A 13,628-nucleotide genomic window follows, 5' to 3' on the forward strand; every position below is an offset into this window, starting at 1 on the left:
AAACAACTGTACTCACGAACAGAGCCAAAAATATGTGTCCATGCCTGCCATAGATTTTTTTTTTTTTTTTTTTTTTTTTTTTTTTATTTCTTAGACATAACAATGTTGCTTAAGTATAATACTACAACTAGTCATTTGAATTAGGACTAACTAGTAGTTTATTTAAATTATATAATTATGTATGATACAGCTTATGCTTTAAGGCACAAGTAGCTGGGTAAACCTCCTCTTCAGATCGAAGGGTTTATATCTATTGAGTCTTCGGGTTATATTTGCCTCCATAAGTTTTGGGATCTCCGGATTTTTGTGATGGTGCAGCCTTTTCTCATAGTTATCTGCTACTTGCTGTATTTCCTCTCTTACAGTGCTGATTTTAAGATCTCTATGTATGTCGCTATTTCTTATATACCATGGTGCCTTTACTATATCTCTTAAGATTTTGTTTTGGAGTAACTGTATACTTTGAATGGTACTTTCATTGGCACATCCCCAGAGTTGGATACCATATAGCCATATCGGCTTTAAGACTTGCTTATATATCATAAGTTTGTTGGAGATAGATAGTAAAGACTTTCTACCGATCAGCCATTTTAACTCGCGATATTTAATTTCTAGAGCTTTTTTTTTGTTTGCCACATGAGCTTTCCATTTTAGTTTGCTGTCTAGCGTCACTCCAAGGTACTTTGCCGAATCAGCAATAGGAACTTGTTTGCCTTTAATGAAAATGGGTTTATGGGTGGTTTTTGTTTTTTGTGTAAAATCTACATGTACGGACTTTGAACTATTGAGCTTAAGTCCCCATTTTTCAGTCCATGAATCAATTTTCGCCAAAGCATTTTGTAGTTTGATTGTTGATGTTTCGTTTGTTTTGCCTGTTGCAACTATGACTGTGTCGTCAGCGAATGTACCTATAGTACATTCTGAATACGAGGGAAGATCATACGTATATAGTAAATACAGAAATGGACCCAATATGCTGCCCTGTGGAACTCCTGAGTAGATGGGGTAGATTTCCGAATACTCGTTACCCTGTTTGACTCGAAAAAATCTATCGTTTAAATATGACTCCATCAGCTTGCAATAACTATCCGGAAGTATTGACTTAAGCTTGTGTATTAGCGATGTGTGAACAACTCCGTCGAAAGCCTGAGAGATATCCAAAAATACAGCGGAACATACCTCCTTTTTTTCGAAAGCTTCTTCAATATCATGTGTTATCCTGTGAATTTGTTCTATGGTGGAATGACCTTTACGAAAGCCAAACTGATGACTTGGTATTAAATTCATTCTTTCAATAAAAGAGTTTAGACGTTTGCCTATTATTTTCTCAAAAAGTTTACCAATTAATGGTAGTAGTGAAATAGGTCTGTAGGAGCTTACTTCATTTAGATCTTTCCCAGGTTTTGGAACCATTATTACTTCGGCGACTTTCCAAGCTGTTGGCACATAGTTTAAACGAATAGCTGAGTTAAAGATTTTTGTTATTTTAGCTAATGCTTTTAGCGGTAAATTCTTCAATACTTCTGCTGTAATCAGGTCAAAGCCAGGTGACTTTTTATTTTTGAGGCATTTTATTTCCTGAAGTATTTCCTTTAAGGTAACTTTTGAAATTATTTCTTGACATGATAGACCGACGTTTTCTTCCTTTGAGTTTGACTTATTAGAAAAAATTGTGTACAAGTGTTTCGCAAAGGCATTAGCCTTCTCTAGATCTGTTTTTGCCCATTCGCTTTCAATTGTCCTTAAGGGTTGATTAAGGTTTTTAGGACAGTTCAATTTTTTTGTGGCTTTCCACAGTGAATAGTCTGTTTTACTATCATAAGTCAGTTTTGAAATAAACTGATTAAATTTTGAGTTTTTTAATTTCTTGATTTCTTTGCGAAGTTTTTGAGTTAACTTATTCAGAATTTGTTTGTTCTGGGGAGATCTGTTCATCTGCCACTTCTTTCTTTGATTCCTTTTCTGTTTTACCATATTTCTTATGTATAAAGGATATGTGTGTCCTGAAGAAGGCTTTTTATAAGTTGGTGTGCTACTCCAGCATGCATTTTGTATTATTTTTGTAAGTCTTTGAACTTCATTTTCAAGATCATCCGTTGTTTCTATTTGGGTAAATGAATTAATACCCTTTTTGATCAATATTTCGAAAAACTCCCAGTCAGTATCTGGACTAATTAATTTTGGATTTGCTTTGTTCACAGTTAATGTTGTTTTGTAGATCAAATATATTGGAGAGTGATCAGAATTTAATTCGAACCCCTCCTCAACTTCCATAAGAGTTCGAGATATTTTGTTGGTAATAAAGAAATCAATTAGATCTGGACTTTTACTTTTGTCCGTAGGCCAATAAGTTGGCAAACAAGTTGACATTACGTTACAACCATATTGTTCTATAGCTTTGAGAAGTTCTCGTCCTTTTGTGGTTGTCAATCTTGACCCCCATTTAACATGCTTAGCATTAAAATCACCTCCTATTATAAACTTGTGTTTATGAGTTTCCAGTAATTTTACGTAATCCAAATGCTTTATATTGTGCTTTGGTGGACTATATAATGACGTGACTGTTAAGTATTGTTTATTTTCCATTATTGTAATTGTTGTAGCTTGAAAATGTTCAAGTTGGATTTTTTCTTCCTCCCAGTGGACTATTTTATCTTTAACAATGATAGCGCTTCCTCCTCTAGCTTTATTGCAAGGGTGAATAGTATGATATATCTTGTAATTTTCGAAAGATATATGCGATTCTTTTGTAAAGTGAGTTTCGCTTATGAGGCAGATGTCTATGTTCTTGGATTTTAAAACATAAAGTAGGTCAGCTTTGTGTTTTAAAAGACCATTTGCGTTCCACTGCATAATTCGAATTTCAGATTTCATTCGAATACCGAGCTAAAGTTTTCCTCTAACGAGAGTAAACGACTCTCAAACACTTTGTTTTGAGTTTCAATATTTTCTAGTTTTATTAATATTTGTGTTAAGATATATTGTTTTGTTTGTTCACTACTTTGGGAACGTTGTTGTATTACTTGAGAATATAATTTAGGGTTTGCTTTTGGATTATTAGATGCAACTAAATTTGTATTTGAAACTGTTTTATTAACGGCTGAGGCTACAATGGTAGTAGTTTTGTTATTTTGGACCAACGATCTTTTAGTTTTGTTTTCTCTTAGCTTCTGTAGTTCTTTCGCTACAATGCATCCTCGATAGCTTGCCGGGTGCTCTTCACCGCAGTTTACACATTTCGGATTCGAATCTGAGGGTTTGTCACAATTTTTAGATTCATGTTTTCCTGCACAGCGAACACATCTTGGTTCTTTCGAACAATAATTTTTTGTGTGGTTGTAACTTTGACACTTTCCGCACTGTGGAATAAGTTTTGGAAGTTTCAAAGCTTCGATGGTAATTTTTGTATTGAGAATTGCGTCAATGTTATATATTTTGTTTATATCCTCTGTATTATCGAAAGACAAAACAAACATATCTAGTGGTTCTTTCGTTTTATATTTGGTTTTATTAAATACATTCACGACCTTAAAACCCTTATCCTTAAGATCAGCTATTATTTCCTTTGGGTCACAAGTATGAGACAGGCTTTTTGCCATTACTCTAATTGGCCTTTGCTGTTTGTCTTCATATGTGTACCATGTAATGTTTGAATCAGTAAGTGATTTGGTGGTATTTCGGTAATCATTTGCTTCAAAAGTATTTATCTTATACGACTTGTTATTTAGAAGCTTAATTGTGAAAGCGTTTTTTACTGATCTCTTAACAAGATTATGTAGATCAGTGTAATTTTTGTCATAAGACACTATAATAGGAGGTGGGTTGTTTTGATAACTACTTTTTTCTTTATCTTGGTTGCGCATTTTTTCTGCGTGCTTGGAGGTGGAGGGCTGAGTTGATAATTCTGAACTTTGTTTCTTTTTCCCCTTCTTGTGTCTTTGGACTATCCAGTCGGTTTCACGATTAAGTTCTTCTTCATCCGTGAAGTACTCACCATGCATATTTTTGTCTGCTGGTGGGTCATCATCAGAATTTTGTTCAATTTGTGATTCGATTATTCTATCAGAGTTTGAGTTAACTTCATTTCTAAGGGAATTATTTTCTTCCCTTAATTGATTATTCGCCTGAAGAAGATTATGGGCATAGTTTTCGAGCTCATTGACTCTCCGTACTAGGTTCGCATTTATTGCTTCCAATTCTTTTACTCGGTTTACCCTGTATTCGGATAAGCTATTTCTCGGTGTATCTTGATAACTCATTGTTTTTTTTTTTTTTTTTTTTTTTTTTTTTTTTATATTATTATTTAGAGTGTTGTTCCTATCGGGTTAGTTTCGATCAGCCAGGTGACTGTTCTTACTGGGTAAGTTGAGAACAGCCGATTGGCTGTTCTTACTGGGTAAGTTGGGATCAGCTGGTAACTCTAACAAATTATCTGCACGAGTGTAACAGATGTACTTGTTTACTTTTTCTTTACTGTCTCTATCAGTTGCAGTGGTTATTGTTTGTAAAATTTTTATAGCACAGTTTTTAAGGCTTGTTAGCCAAAAAATATTATTTAATTGAAGTGGAATATCACCGGTTTCACAATGCAATCCATACATGCCCGCACGCTATTTTGTACCAGAACACAGTAAGTTTTGAGTGAACCGAGAATGGCACAGATTCTGTTGCTATTTTGCGATGTTTGGCTGTTTTTTTACGGAGCTTTGTGCACTTGCCATAGATAAAGTAAAGTATAGACACCTCACACTATGTTCAAAAAAGCTTGGAACAGAAGTGGAAAAAGTAAACAGCGGAGACGCAATATGCGAGTACGCTAATAACACAAGCGACCTCTATGGGAAAACTTATGAATTATTTTACAGAGTTGAAAAGTATACATTCCCATGTATATGATTATATGTAATTAACATTTTTACAGAAAGCTCTAACATTCAATGTTTGTAACTGAAAAGAGCGACATAGAGTACACAACAGAAAGGCTAGACAACAACATTCTCTCTCAAAAAAATTTTTTTTCGATACATTTTCAAAAAGGGCAGGAATTTGAAAAAACCAACCGCTCGATTTTCGAATAAAGATATGTTTTGGAGAGCACACATCGTCACCTTTCCAACGATGTATGGTAGTACCTTGTAGAATTCTTAGATGTCCTCCAGGAGCGTTGGTCATAATCCTGTCAAAATTTTTTTTCCAGAATTTTTTTAAAAAAGACAGGAATTTGAAAAAACCAACTGCTCGATTTTCGAATAAGGACATGTTTTGGAAAGCACACATCGTCACCTTTCCAACGATGTATGGTAGTACCTTGTAGAATTCTTAGATGTCCTCCAGGAGCGTTGGTCATAATCCTGTCAAAATTTTTTTTCCAGAATTTTTTTAAAAAAGACAGGAATTTGAAGAAACCAACCGCTCGATTTTCGAATAAAGATATGTTTTGGAAAGCACACATCGTCACCTTTCCAACGATGTATGGTAGTACCTTGTAGAATTCTTAGATGTCCTTCAGGAGCGTTGGTCATAATCCTGTCAAAATTTTTTTTCCAGAATTTTTTTAAAAAAGACAGGAATTTGAAAAAACCAACCGCTCGATTTTCGAATAAAGATATGTTTTGGAGAGCACACATCGTCACCTTTCCAACGATGTATGGTAGTACCTTGTAGAATTCTTAGATGTCCTCCAGGAGCGTTGGTCATAATCCTGTCAAAATTTTTTTTCCAGAATTTTTTTAAAAAAGACAGGAATTTGAAAAAACCAACCGCTCGATTTTCGAATAAAGATATGTTTTGGAGAGCACACATCGTCACCTTTCCAACGATGTATGGTAGTACCTTGTAGAATTCTTAGATGTCCTCCAGGAGCATTGGCCATTATCCTGTCCCGATTTTTTTCCAGAATTTTTTTAAAAAAGACAGGAATTTGAAAAAACCAACCGCTCGATTTTCGAATAAGGACATGTTTTGGAAAGCACACATCGTGACCTTTCCAACGATGTATGGTAGTACCTTGTAGAATTCTTAGATGTCCTCCAGGAGCGTTGGTCATAATCCTGTCAAAATTTTTTTTCCAGAATTTTTTTAAAAAAGACAGGAATTTGAAAAAACCAACCGCTCGATTTTCGAATAAAGATATGTTTTGGAAAACACACATCGTCACCTTTCCAACGATGTATGGTAGTACCTTGTAGAATACTTAGATGTCCTCCAGGAGCGTTGGCCATAATCCTTTCCAGAATTTTTTTGAGATTTTTTTTAAAAAAGACAGGAATTTGAAAAAACCAACCGCTCGATTTTCGAATAAAGATATGTTTTGGAAAGCACACATCGTGACCTTTCCAACGATGTATGGTAGTACCTTGTAGAATTCTTAGATGTCCTCCAGGAGCGTTGGTCATAATCCTGTCAAAATTTTTTTTCCAGAATTTTTTTAAAAAAGACAGGAATTTGAAAAAACCAACTGCTCGATTTTCGAATAAGGACATGTTTTGGAAAGCACACATCGTCACCTTTCCAACGATGTATGGTAGTACCTTGTAGAATTCTTAGATGTCCTCCAGGAGCGTTGGTCATAATCCTGTCAAAATTTTTTTTCCAGAATTTTTTTAAAAAAGACAGGAATTTGAAGAAACCAACCGCTCGATTTTCGAATAAAGATATGTTTTGGAAAGCACACATCGTCACCTTTCCAACGATGTATGGTAGTACCTTGTAGAATTCTTAGATGTCCTTCAGGAGCGTTGGTCATAATCCTGTCAAAATTTTTTTTCCAGAATTTTTTTAAAAAAGACAGGAATTTGAAAAAACCAACCGCTCGATTTTCGAATAAAGATATGTTTTGGAGAGCACACATCGTCACCTTTCCAACGATGTATGGTAGTACCTTGTAGAATTCTTAGATGTCCTCCAGGAGCGTTGGTCATAATCCTGTCAAAATTTTTTTTCCAGAATTTTTTTAAAAAAGACAGGAATTTGAAAAAACCAACCGCTCGATTTTCGAATAAAGATATGTTTTGGAGAGCACACATCGTCACCTTTCCAACGATGTATGGTAGTACCTTGTAGAATTCTTAGATGTCCTCCAGGAGCATTGGCCATTATCCTGTCCCGATTTTTTTCCAGAATTTTTTTAAAAAAGACAGGAATTTGAAAAAACCAACCGCTCGATTTTCGAATAAGGACATGTTTTGGAAAGCACACATCGTGACCTTTCCAACGATGTATGGTAGTACCTTGTAGAATTCTTAGATGTCCTCCAGGAGCGTTGGTCATAATCCTGTCAAAATTTTTTTTCCAGAATTTTTTTAAAAAAGACAGGAATTTGAAAAAACCAACCGCTCGATTTTCGAATAAAGATATGTTTTGGAGAGCACACATCGTCACCTTTCCAACGATGTATGGTAGTACCTTGTAGAATTCTTAGATGTCCTTCAGGAGCGTTGGTCATAATCCTGTCAAAATTTTTTTTCCAGAATTTTTTTAAAAAAGACAGGAATTTGAAAAAACCAACCGCTCGATTTTCGAATAAAGATATGTTTTGGAGAGCACACATCGTCACCTTTCCAACGATGTATGGTAGTACCTTGTAGAATTCTTAGATGTCCTCCAGGAGCATTGGCCATTATCCTGTCCCTATTTTTTTCCAGAATTTTTTTAAAAAAGACAGGAATTTGAAAAAACCAACCGCTCGATTTTCGAATAAGGACATGTTTTGGAAAGCACACATCGTGACCTTTCCAACGATGTATGGTAGTACCTTGTAGAATTCTTAGATGTCCTCCAGGAGCGTTGGTCATAATCCTGTCAAAATTTTTTTTCCAGAATTTTTTTAAAAAAGACAGGAATTTGAAAAAACCAACCGCTCGATTTTCGAATAAAGATATGTTTTGGAGAGCACACATCGTCACCTTTCCAACGATGTATGGTAGTACCTTGTAGAATTCTTAGATGTCCTCCAGGAGCATTGGCCATTATCCTGTCCCGATTTTTTTCCAGAATTTTTTTAAAAAAGACAGGAATTTGAAAAAACCAACCGCTCGATTTTCGAATAAGGACATGTTTTGGAAAGCACACATCGTGACCTTTCCAACGATGTATGGTAGTACCTTGTAGAATTCTTAGATGTCCTCCAGGAGCGTTGGTCATAATCCTGTCAAAATTTTTTTTCCAGAATTTTTTTAAAAAAGACAGGAATTTGAAAAAACCAACCGCTCGATTTTCGAATAAAGATATGTTTTGGAGAGCACACATCGTCACCTTTCCAACGATGTATGGTAGTACCTTGTAGAATTCTTAGATGTCCTTCAGGAGCGTTGGTCATAATCCTGTCAAAATTTTTTTTCCAGAATTTTTTTAAAAAAGACAGGAATTTGAAAAAACCAACCGCTCGATTTTCGAATAAAGATATGTTTTGGAGAGCACACATCGTCACCTTTCCAACGATGTATGGTAGTACCTTGTAGAATTCTTAGATGTCCTTCAGGAGCGTTGGTCATAATCCTGTCAAAATTTTTTTTCCAGAATTTTTTTAAAAAAGACAGGAATTTGAAAAAACCAACCGCTCGATTTTCGAATAAAGATATGTTTTGGAGAGCACACATCGTCACCTTTCCAACGATGTATGGTAGTACCTTGTAGAATTCTTAGATGTCCTCCAGGAGCATTGGCCATTATCCTGTCCCGATTTTTTTCCAGAATTTTTTTAAAAAAGACAGGAATTTGAAAAAACCAACCGCTCGATTTTCGAATAAGGACATGTTTTGGAAAGCACACATCGTGACCTTTCCAACGATGTATGGTAGTACCTTGTAGAATTCTTAGATGTCCTCCAGGAGCGTTGGTCATAATCCTGTCAAAATTTTTTTTCCAGAATTTTTTTAAAAAAGACAGGAATTTGAAAAAACCAACCGCTCGATTTTCGAATAAAGATATGTTTTGGAGAGCACACATCGTCACCTTTCCAACGATGTATGGTAGTACCTTGTAGAATTCTTAGATGTCCTCCAGGAGCGTTGGCCATAATCCTTTCCAGAATTTTTTTGAGATTTTTTTTAAAAAAGACAGGAATTTGAAAAAACCAACCGCTCGATTTTCGAATAAAGATATGTTTTGGAAAGCACACATCGTCACCTTTCCAACGATGTATGGTAGTACCTTGTAGAATTCTTAGATGTCCTCCAGGACCATTGGTCATAATCCTGCCCAGAATATTTTTTTTATAAATTTTTCATTTTTCTCAGTACTACGGTAATAGATATTTTTAATTTGGTGTTTTTGATTCAAAGCATTGATATTTTACTCCAAATTTTGTTATGGTTTTATTTTTTTTTTTTACAAATATTTGCAAAAATTTATAAAAAGTAAGAAATTTAATTAATTTCTCTTGTTTTTTGGTTCTGTTAAGTATTTACAGAGCTCTGCTAACCCCTCAGTGGATCTCTGTTAATACTTCTGTTACTCTCTCTCGCACTCTGTTAACAAAGCGGTTTGTGTCTCTGCTAGTTAAATTCGGAATTTAACTTCACACACATGGGTCTTAGGCCTATAAAAGCCACATTTATTATCCAATTTTGCTGAAATTTGGGACAGTGAGTTGTCTTGGACCCTTCGACATCCTCCGTCAGTATGGCTTAGATCGGTCCAGATTTGGATATAGCTGCCTTATAGACCGATCTTCCGATTTGGGGTCTTAGGCCCATAAAACACGCATTTATTGTCCGATGTCGCCGAAATTTGGGACAGTGAGTTAAGTTAAGCCCCTTGACATACTTCTGCATTATCGCACAGATCGGTCCAGATTTGGATATAGCTGCCATATAGACCGATCTCTCAGTTTTAGGTTTTGAGGCCATAAAAAGCGAATTTATTGTCCGATGTAGGCGAAATTGTGGACAAAGAGTTAAGTTAAGCCCCTCCTCATATTTCTGCTCTGGGACATAAGGTATGAGTTTTGCACCAGATTTTGACGAAAGGTGGTTTACATATATACCCGAGGTGGTGGGTATCCAAAGTTCGGCCCGGCCGAACTTAACGCTTTTTTATTTGTTTATTTTGGCGGCGTCAATAGCGCTATTGACCTTTGCTTGTGGTTTGTTTCTGCCTCGGTTTAATGATCGACATATATGGATTGCTTCTAGACCGCACGTATATTACCATTGATGCATCTTGGAGGTGTCCCATTGCGGCACGGACTCTCCTATAAAAAGGAGACCCCATATCATTGAGCTTAAACTTGAATCGAACAGCACTCATTGATATATGAGAAATTCGCACCCTGTTGCTTAATGGTATGTTCAGGGGCAAATTTGCATTTGTTCTTGTCCTAAATATGAACCTTCTAAGGTTCAATTACATGACCTTGAAGCTTATTGCAGATTTACAACTAGCTTTATTTCCTAGCGGGCCAGACCATTGTCGGTGACAAACCAACCATCACAGCAACTTAAGGTGTGTAAAAAAAAAACAAAAAGCTACAGACAATTCTAAATGACTGGAATGGCGTATTATAGGTTACATAGGCAAGAACTACGAAACAAACTACTGAGTACAACATAATTTATATCAGACTAGAAGGGTAAACAAGCAGCTGGCGAAGAAAAGCAAAAGGATGGCAGTTAGAAGGACACGATATACAAAACAAAAAAAAAACACCTATACACAGAAAATAGCAAAGAATGATGATGTCGATGGAGACAAGGATTATGATGAGATGATGGTGATGTGAAACTCAGATATAAGGCATAAAAACCTTAAAGCTTAACATAACCAGGCTTGTAAGGGCATATAGGTTTGTTTGGCTGTGTGTATGTATATGTGTGATTAAGCAAAGATATTAAAACCAAACACAAGCCTACGCTCGCATGTGAACTCTCTCACACACAGAGGCGCGCGAACTCAGGCAAATGCCTTCACCCAAAACAGAGAAGATACTTAAGCGAAAGTACACAGTGATACACTGCCACAGCGTTCACCCCTCACTCGCCAGCGCAGCCACCCACCCACTCAAGCAATGCATTAAATATTCCCATACAATTCTCCTGTTGTAAGTGATAGTAAGCCCTCAAACACAATCACACACACTCACATACCTACAACATTCCCTCAACATGCACACACACACACACACACTCGCACGCATATATACGAAAATGCTCAGAATAACGATTTTGTTTTTTATGTTGAGAACAACATCTCATGAAACAACGGCAACAACAAAACTGGCTGATGATAAAAATACAGAAAAACAATTTGAAGGCGAACTTAAAATAACCCAAGGCAATTTTTGACTGAACGAATGAGTGAATGAATGAATGAGGCATAACATAAATTGCATGTTCTTCTGTTGGCTCCAATATTGAATGTGTGCGAAGGGGGTTCACGACCCTTTAAAGTGGTGGTAAAGTTCTTTACAAGGAAGCACTTTGACAATTGGAAAATAATGATGATTTATCTTTGAGCCTTTCTTGGGAACTTTTAAAAAAGGCGTAGGCGTTTTATTAAAATGTGCTTTTTTTTCATACTCTAAGTAAAAGAGATCCCCTTTATGGTGTATTGAATTTCCTTCGTAATGTAATTCGATTTAGAGAGAGTTTTAAATCGAAACCCTTAGTAGTATGAATTAACTTAAACTGCCCCAGCAGTGTGGGTCTCAGGTGTTGCGTACGTACTGCCAAAAGCTACAAGGGCGGCAATTACTTAAAGTTAACCACGTTACAGGGTATAAACAAAAAAGGTCTGAAAAAAAAACAAACGAAAAAGTGTCAAGTTCGGATGGACCGTATCATATATACCCTCCAAAATAGATTGCATGTGTAAAGTTCTTGGTAGGACTTCAAGTCGAGATAAAGGTATATATGGAAGGATCCTCATGAAACAGTATCGGACCATCGCTTCATAAGGTAAGCTTTCGGAGTAAAGTGAAAACCAAATGGACAAAATTTCGGAAGATCACTCACAGGAAAACTTGAGCAAGAAAATTTAGATTGACCAAATCAAGAAGACATTGGCGACAATGCAACGTCAGTAGGATTACGACCGCAATTGTGGGATATTTGGAAGATAGTTGTCCTCTTCGATAAGGGCCAAGAAAAACTCTGGATGATCGGAGAGATTCGAAGCATTGAGAAAGAGGTATGCAGAATTTATAGCAAAGCACGTCGTAAAAAAGCCACAGTTTATTGGGAATTGTATAACACAAGGCTCAAGAAATGCAAAAAGATTATCAGAGCGGTAAACGTGCCTCTTTCAGACTTTACCGCGAACAGGTCTATAGCGTTAATGACACCGCTAAGCAAAAGTTTCCCTCGAAACTTAAACGTTGCACAGGGGGAATAATTCGAAAAAAAATTGTAAACAGGTAAGGACGGGCTAAAGTCGGGCGAAGTCGGTCTATTGAAACCCTTCACCTACACCTACACGGGATATGCAGGCTAAGTCGTTGAATTAAAAATTTCAAATTAAATCAAATTATTTTTTGAGAAGATCGATTGATAAATGGATTAGCATAGGCCTTAAAAGGGAAAATCGAGATGCATATATGGGATATATGAGAGCTATATCTAAAACTGATTATATTTCATAGGAAGAGTTATAAGAGTAATCTTCGTGCCAAAATTTTGTAAAGATCTGTTAACAAATCACTAAATTATTGAGTATTATTAAAAAAACGGTTGAAAATATTTATAAGAGTTATATCTAAATTTGAACCGATTTCTATTTATAGCAATGTCAGGAGTCATAAGGGAATTCTTTGTGCCAATTTTCGTGTGCAATCGATTAACAAATGATCAAATATTGCAATACTAGTCTAAATCGGACGAACATATATATGGGAGCTATATCTAAATCTTAACCGATTTCTTTGAAACTCACCAATATTTTCGAGACTTATTAGAAAATACTTCGTGCAAAATTTCGTGAGAATCTGTTTACAAATGACGATATAACTGTAATTTTAGTCCAAATCGGACGAACATATATATGGGAGCTATATTTAAATCTGAACCAATTTCTGTGAAATTCACCAGTAATATCAAAATTAATAAGAGAACTCGTCGTGCAAAAATTCCGTGAAAATCGGTTTACAATTGACGATATAACTGCATTTTTATTCCAAATCGGACGAACATATATATGGGAGCTATACCTAAATCTGAGCCGATTTGAATTAAATTCTCAAATAATGCCGAGATTCATTAGAGAACACCTCGTGCAAAATTTTGTGAGAATCGATTTACAAATGACTATATAACAGCAATTTTAGTGCAAATCGAACGAACATATATATGGGAGCTATATTCAAAACTGAAGCGATTTTTTAAATTTCAATATTCTTCGTCTCTAGGCCAAAGAAAATGCTTGTGTCAATTTTGAAGACGATCGGACAAAAATTGCGACCTGGACTTTGTACTCAGACAGACGGACGGAGAGACAGACGAATCGAATCAGAAAGTGATTATAGGTCAATCGGTATACTTATCAATGGATCTTTCTCTCTTCCTTCTTGATATTACAAACAAATTCCATGTACCACAGCTGTGGTGTAGGGTATAAATATGCTCTTTAAAATATGGAATGATTAGAGCTGAGATACTAGCGACAGATCGTGTGTAAACTTTAAAGACCTAAGGTTG

This window comes from Stomoxys calcitrans, chromosome 5 (genome assembly GCF_963082655.1).
Source record: "Stomoxys calcitrans chromosome 5, idStoCalc2.1, whole genome shotgun sequence".
NCBI lineage: Eukaryota > Metazoa > Arthropoda > Insecta > Diptera > Muscidae > Stomoxys > Stomoxys calcitrans.